This window comes from Microcebus murinus, chromosome 1 (genome assembly GCF_040939455.1).
Source record: "Microcebus murinus isolate Inina chromosome 1, M.murinus_Inina_mat1.0, whole genome shotgun sequence".
In the NCBI taxonomy this organism is placed as follows: Eukaryota; Metazoa; Chordata; class Mammalia; order Primates; family Cheirogaleidae; genus Microcebus; species Microcebus murinus.
The window spans coordinates 53,575,854-53,583,281 of record NC_134104.1 but is presented as its reverse complement, the minus strand read 5'-3'; the positions used below and the strand labels follow the sequence as shown (position 1 = coordinate 53,583,281).

General features: G+C 37.7%; 1 non-coding gene across 1 annotated transcript; it reads left to right on the top strand.

Moving 5' to 3' along the window:
• Window positions 1-559: 559 nt before the first annotated feature.
• LOC142874927 (U6 spliceosomal RNA) lies at window positions 560-666 on the top strand. The gene has a single exon (XR_012922512.1). It is a non-coding gene; the product is annotated as a U6 spliceosomal RNA (small nuclear RNA).
• The last annotated feature ends 6,762 nt before the right edge of the window (window positions 667-7,428 follow it).

The window sequence follows — 7,428 nt, the reverse complement described above, 5'->3', positions numbered from 1 at the left end:
GATAGTAGATGATTATAACCTATCAAATTACATAAGAATCCATGACTCTACACCCATATAAATAGGTAAACAAGAAAGAAAGGAAAGCTCCTTACAGTAGAATTCCAACTACTAAATACAAAATGAATGATAACATTAGAAAAAATCATCATTTGGCAACCACCATAGTAATAATTTTCAGTCAACAGTCATTTATGCTAAAATTCATGAGTAATAGTATAAGGAGAAAAAGTACATTAACTTGGTCTCAAAGTATCTCCCCACAAGACATTTATTAATTACAAAGAGATAATAAATTTTCAGTAATGAAAACTGACAGACACTACCTTAACTAACCCTAATCCTAATATTAACCCTAATCTTAACATTATCAATAATGCTGATGTCAGCAATATGTGCCTTCTGATATGATGCACTGAGAATACTTCTTTTGCATGCATTTCTGTTGCACTCTTGCCAAATGCACTGAGAATACATTTAACAGGAGTGCAACATTGTGTCAAATTCTTCAGCGTGCTCTTCAGTTGCATTCCTGTCAAAAATGCATAGACTTACTCTTGTGCTTGATTCAGCAGCACATATATTAGAATTGAAACGATATGGAGAAGATTAGCATGGTCCTTGTGCAAGGATGACGCACAAATTCGTGAAACACTCCATATTTTTTTTATTTTTTTTTATTTTTTTTATTTTTTTTTTTGAGACAGAGTTTTGCTTGTTGCCCAGGCTAGAGTGAGTGCCATGGCGTCAGCCTAGCTCACAGCAACCTCAAACTCCTAGGCTCAAGCGATCCTTCTGCCTCAGCCTCCCGAGTAGCTGGGACTACAGGCATGCGCCACCATGCCCGGCTAATTTTCTATATATATTAGTTGGCCAATTAATTTCTTTCTATTTATAGTAGAGACAGGGTCTTGCTCTTGCTCAGGCTGGTTTCGAACTCCTGACCTCGAGCAATCCACCCGCCTCAGCCTCCCAGAGTGCTAGGATTACAGGCGTGAGCCACCGCGCCCGGCTCATATTTTTTTTAAAATATTGCATAGCCTGAACCTAATATAAGGAAACATAGTACAAAGCCAAATTGGGAGCTATTTTACAAAATAACTGACCTGTATTCTTTAAATGTAAGGTCATAAAAGACAAAGAACAACTGTGGAACTATTCCAAGTTAGAGGAGACTAAATATAAAATAGCAATCAATCCAAAGTACTAAAGGAAAAAAAAGATACTAAATACTAAATAGATATGACAACTAAGTACATATTTGGATCCTGGATCAGATCTTGGATATATAATATCTTATATATTTTATAAAACTATAGATTATATCATATATATTACATACCTTGAATAATATATACATTACATATTATATTAATATGTAAGCAAATACTGAATTATTTAATGATATAGGGATGTCTTGTATACAAGTTACTCACAAGTATTTGAGAAAAAATTACATATACACATATAGATATAGATACATAGATAATGCTGAATCAAGTATAGATGTTAATGTTTGGAGAATCTGCATGATAAGTATACAGGGATTCTATGTCCTTTCATTAAGTATGAAATGTTTTCAAAAAACACTTTAAGTGTTTTTTAAAAAGGAACAAGAAAATGACAGATTACTACCACTTACAAATACAGACACAAAAATCCTCCCTGAGGCCAGGCGTGGTGGCTCACGCCTGTAATCCTAGCTCTCTGGGAGGCTGAGCCATGCGGATTGCTCAAGGTCAGGAGTTCGAAACCAGCCTGAGCAAGAGCGAGACCCTGTCTCTACTAAAAATAGAAAGAAATTGACTGGACAACTAAAAATACATAGAAAAAATTAGCCGGGCATGGTGGCACATGCCTGTAGTCCCAGCTACTCAGGAGGCTGAGGCAGGAGGATCACTTGAGCCCAGGAGTTTGAGGCTTCTGTGAGCTAGGCTGATGCCACAGCTGTTTCAAAAGAAAAAAATCCTCCCCGAAATACTACCAAACTATATTCAGCACAATTTAAAAGAATTATAATATACATCATGACAAAAGTCCAGGTCCAGACAAAGGTCTTACATCCTAGGGATGTAAGGTTGGTTTAACATACAAAAATCAATTAATGTAATACACCATATTAAAAGAAAAAAGGGAAATAAAAAAACAACATGATTTTCTCAATAGAAAAAGCAGCCAGTCACTGTGGCTCACTCCTGTAATCCTAGCACTCTGGAAGGCCAAGGTGGCAGGATTGCTTGAGCTCAGGAGTTCAAGACCAGCCTCGGCCAGGCGTGATGGCTCATGCCTATAATCCTAGCACTCTGGGAGGCCAAAGTGGGCGGATCGCTCAAAGTCAGGAGTTCAAAACCAGCCTGAGCAAGGGTGAGACCACCGTCTCTACTAAAAATAAAAAATAAAAAAATTAACTGGGCAACTAAAAATAGAAAAAATTAGCCAGGCGTGGTAGTACATGCCTGTAGTCCCAGCTATTCGGGAGGCTGAGGCAGGAGGATTGCCTGAGCCAAGGAGTTTGAGGTTGCTGTGAGTTAGGATAAGGCCACAGCACTCTAGCCCAGGCAACAGAGCAAGACTCTGTCTTTAAAAAAAAAAAAGAAAAAGTATTTGGGAAACTCCAACATCTTTCAGAATAAGAGCACTTTAAAAGCCAGATACACGGTGGCTCACGCTTGTAATCCTAGCACTCTGGGAGGCCGAGGCGGGCGGATTGCTCAAGGTCAGGAGTTCAAAACCAGCCTGAGCAAGACCCCGTCTCTACTATAAAAAATAGAAAGAAATTAATTGGCCAACTAATATATATATATAAATTAGCCGGGCATGGTGGCTCGTGCTGTAGTCCCAGCAACTCGGGAGGCTGAGGCAGTAGGATTGCTTAAGCCCAGGAGTTTGAGGTTGCTGTGAGCTAGGCTGACGCCATGGCACTCACTCTAACCTAGGCAAGAAAGCGAGACTCTGTCTCAAAAAAAAAAAAAAAAAAAAGCCAGATACAGTGGCTCACATCTGTAATCCCAGTACTTTGGGAGACTGAGGCAAGAGGATCCCTTGAAGCCAGGAGTTCAAGACCAGCCTGGGCAACATAGCAAGACCCCATTTATACAAAAACTAGAAAAATTAACCAGGCATGGTAGCATGCAACTGTATTTCCAGCTACTTGTGGGGCTGAGGCAGGAGGATCTCTTGAGCCAAGGAGTTTGAGGTTCCAACAAACTATGATGATGCTACTGCACACTACACCTGGGCAAGAGAGCATGAGCCTCTTTTAAAAAAAGAAAACAACAAAAAACCCTTTGAAAACTAGGACTAGAAAGGAATTTCTTCAGTCCAATTAAGGGTATCTATGGTATTCTCTGTTGCTTTTGTGGCCTGAATCTGGATCATTTAATTTGGAAATGGAATTTGTCCTAGACTGTGCTGAATGGCATAGTATGTCAAGAGAATTTTATTTCCTTTTTTGTTTTTTTTTTTTAGTATATATCACTTCAGCTTTCCCTTCACTATCTTTACTTTATTCCTTGGAATCAACTCCAATGGATAGTCAAATTGTTTCTCTTATGTTTCGCCTATGTTTCATTAAATCACCTGTGAAAGCAACTGGGCATTACTTGGAGTTTAAACATCCTTGATGTATAGAGATTTTCAGTGCAGTTCTATCTCTGATGAAGAGAGATGACCAATTCTCTGAATGCCATTTCAGCATTTTTATAGGGAAAGTTCTTTCTTTCTTCTACATAATTATTCCTGATTTCCTTGAAATTCATACCACTCTATTCTTAAATCCCAGAGCAGCTCATTATTACCACCATTGAAAAATAGCTTGATAATGACTACATTGATTCAAACACATGAATATATAAAAACACATGAGTTTTTAATGGGAGAGAGAGCAAGAAAGAGAGAGCATTGGTCACCACTGGCAGTAATCAGGACACTAAACACTTTCTCTAAAGTAGAATTTGGAGGAAAGAACTGAGCAATTATCTAGTCTTTCTTTTGTAAACTGTATTTTGGATAACCCAAGAGATATAACTAAAGAATGAAACTTCTCTACAAAATATTTACAGCTTGAATTGTGGATGAAAGAATAAGAAAAACTTTGCGACCCTTAATAAAATAGTTGATGAAAACATTAAATGAAAGTTTGATAGGGAACTTATATATGAAAGAAACAGACTGTCTCCGTGTGAATTTCAATGATGAATGTTTACATCACTAAAGTAGGGCAACCAAAAATATATGCTTCTGACATGAAACATATGAAGCAGCCAGTACCACTTATGAAGATTCCATTCCAAATATAGTCAGTCTAAATATATACAAATCTTTCGTTCTAACTTCTAGTTTACAGTAAATACCAGGGATAGAGTAATACCTCAAATGCGAGGATATTCACAGGACAACAGTTCCAGGTTTTCATCAAGTTTCATGGCAAAAGAAAATTTTAAAAGATTAAAGACTTAATAGCCAAATGCAATAGGTAGACCTTATTTAAATATTCATTTGAATAAATCAACTGGTTAGAAAATTGGTTCAGACAATCTGTGAAATTTGAATATGGGTTGGCTGGTGCCAAGGAATAATGGTGCCAAGGGAATTTTATTAAATTTGGCAAATGTGATAATGACATTGTGGTTATATTTTCAAAATTCATATAACTTTAGAAATATATTCTGAATTATGTTACAGAAATGACATAATATCTGGGATTTGATTTAAAATTATTTTGCAAAAAAAAGGAGGAGGAAAGGGAGAAAGGGGAATCGAAGAAGGAAGTGTGGCAAATTCTTGATAATTGTAGAATCTAGGGGTTCACTATAGTACTTCCTCTACTTTTGTTGTGTATTTGAGAGTTTTTATAATAACATTCATTCTGTAGCCAATCTCCTTTTCCAATCCCATCCCTTGTCTCAGAAAATCCTTCTTGTCTTCTGCCTCTTTCCATATACTATAGAAGCCATGCACACAGGACAACTCACTATCCCCTACTCTTGGATACCTTGTGCATCCACACGACATCCCAGCGGCTGATACTCCCTACAACCACCACAAAAATTCCCAGAGACCCTTCAAAGCCCAGCTCTCCTATAATCCTTACAAGTTACAGAAGAATGATATATCATTTATGTCATATAATATCATTTACATACAGATTTTATAAATGAGCAAAAGTAAAATATACTATTTAGAAACTCATATTTATGTGGTGAAATTATGAAGGAAAACAAGGTAATAATAAACACTTGGAAGAGAATGAAAAGGATGAAATTAGAGACGGATGTAAGAGGTATCAAAGATCCTGGCAACATTCTAGTTCCTTAGCCGGAAGATAAATATATGGGTGCATGTTTTATTATTTTTCTTTAAAGTTTATTATATGCTACATGAATTCTTTTGTATGTTTGATTTTTATAGTTTTTTTAGAAGAGGAAAATATCAAGAGCAAGATTCTAAAATGAACAAAAAATAATTAAAGGCAAGGAACATTTCCAAGATCTACTTATGCAGGATGTATCCACTTTGAGATATATGTATTTACTTTGCAAGAATGATTGTTTTGATATTTCTATATATTTTTCCATAAAGGTATTTCCTAGTTGTGGCAAAATAATACATAATTTTTTTTTTTTTTTTAGCATATTGGTAAGTTCCCAGAAGGTCTCTGGTAAGTAACAATTTTGTCTTGCAAAAAAAAAAAGGAATACTAATAAGTTGCATATAGTTCTAATTATCAATATTAAAAAACACATAAATGAAAGAACATGTCAAATGTGTGATATAATCAGCAAAATCCAATCACTTGGAATCTCTACAGGACAAACAACCAGTTGCCTCCACAAATAGTTTGCAAGGAAACAAATAAATAAATTAAAGAGAAAAAAATGGAAAATGAAAGAGAGGGTAATATATTAATTAAAAGACATGAAAGAGGCAGATCAGCTAAGGGAGATCAATCTTGTTTATTCAAAAAAATTATTTTTTAGGCCAGGCGTGGTGGCTCACGCCTGTAATCCTAGCTCTCTGGGAGGCCGAGGCAGGCGGAGTGCTCGAGGTCAGGAGTTCGAAACCAGCCTGAGCAAGAGCGAGACCCCGTCTCTACTATAAATAGAAAGAAATTAATTGGCCAACTAATACATATAGAAAAAATTAGCCGGGCATGGTGGCGCATGCCTGTAGTCCCAGCTACTTGGGAGGCTGAGGCAAAAGGATTGCTTGAGCCAGGAGTTTGAGGTTGCTGTGAGCTAGGCTGACGCCACGGCACTCACTCTAGCCTAGGCAACAAAGTGAGACTCTGTCTCAAAAAAAAAAAAACAAATTATTTTTTAAAAAGGGAGACAAGAGGCCACGCTCAGTGGTTCACGCCTGTAATCCTAGCACTCTGGGAGGCCGAGGCGGGTGGATTGCTTGAGGTCAGGAGTTCGAAACCAGCCTGAGCAAGACTGAGACCCCCATCTCTACTTTAAATAGAAATAAATTAATTGGCCAACTAATATATATGGAAAAAATTAGCCAGGCATGGTGGCACATGCCTGTAGTCCCAGCTACTCGGGAGGCTGAGGCAGGAGGATTGCTTGAGCCCAGGAGTTTGAGGTTGCTGTGAGCTAGGCTGATGCCATGGCACTCACTCTAGCCTGGGCAACAAAGTGAGACTCTGTCTCAAAAAAAAAAAAAAGGGGGGAGACAAGAGAGAAATTTAAATATTGGTTAAATTATTACTTTAAAAATTATATTTTATTAGTGATAATAGTATGATTTATATTATGCTTATCTTTATGGATGAAACTTCTATCTGAGATTTGTTTTTTAAATTACCCAGAATAGGCCTGGCATAGTGTTGTAAACCATCGGATTAAGGGGACTTGGACACCAGAATCCAATCAGCCAAATTAGTTTATTATACCTGCGTAGGGGCAGTCACCACTCCATGCAAGGAGGGAGAAGCAGCCCTGAACAAAGCCTTTGTAGTTTTTTTATATCCTGGGGGCTGGCAGCTATGCAAGCAAGCAATCACAGAAAATCACAGAAGCAGAACTTTGCGGTTAGCCGTTAGTTAAGTGAACAATGGAAAGTTACATTAAGGGATAAGAGACTTTCCTGGAACAGGATCTCTCTATTCTTTTTTTTTTTTTTTTTTGAGACAGAGTCTCACTTTGTTGCCCAGGCTAGAGTGAGTGCCATGGCGTCAGCCTAGCTCACAGCAACCTCAATCTCCTGGACTCAGCGATCCTACTGCCTCAGCCTCCCGAGTAGCTGGGACTACAGTCATGCGCCACCATGCCCGGCTAATTTTTTGTATATATATTTTTAGTTGATCAATTAATTAATTTATTTCTATTTTTGGTAGAGACGGGGTCTCGCTCAGGCTGGTTTCGAACTCCTGACCTTGAGCAATCCTCCCGCCTCGGCCTCCCAAAGTGCTAGGATTACAGGTGT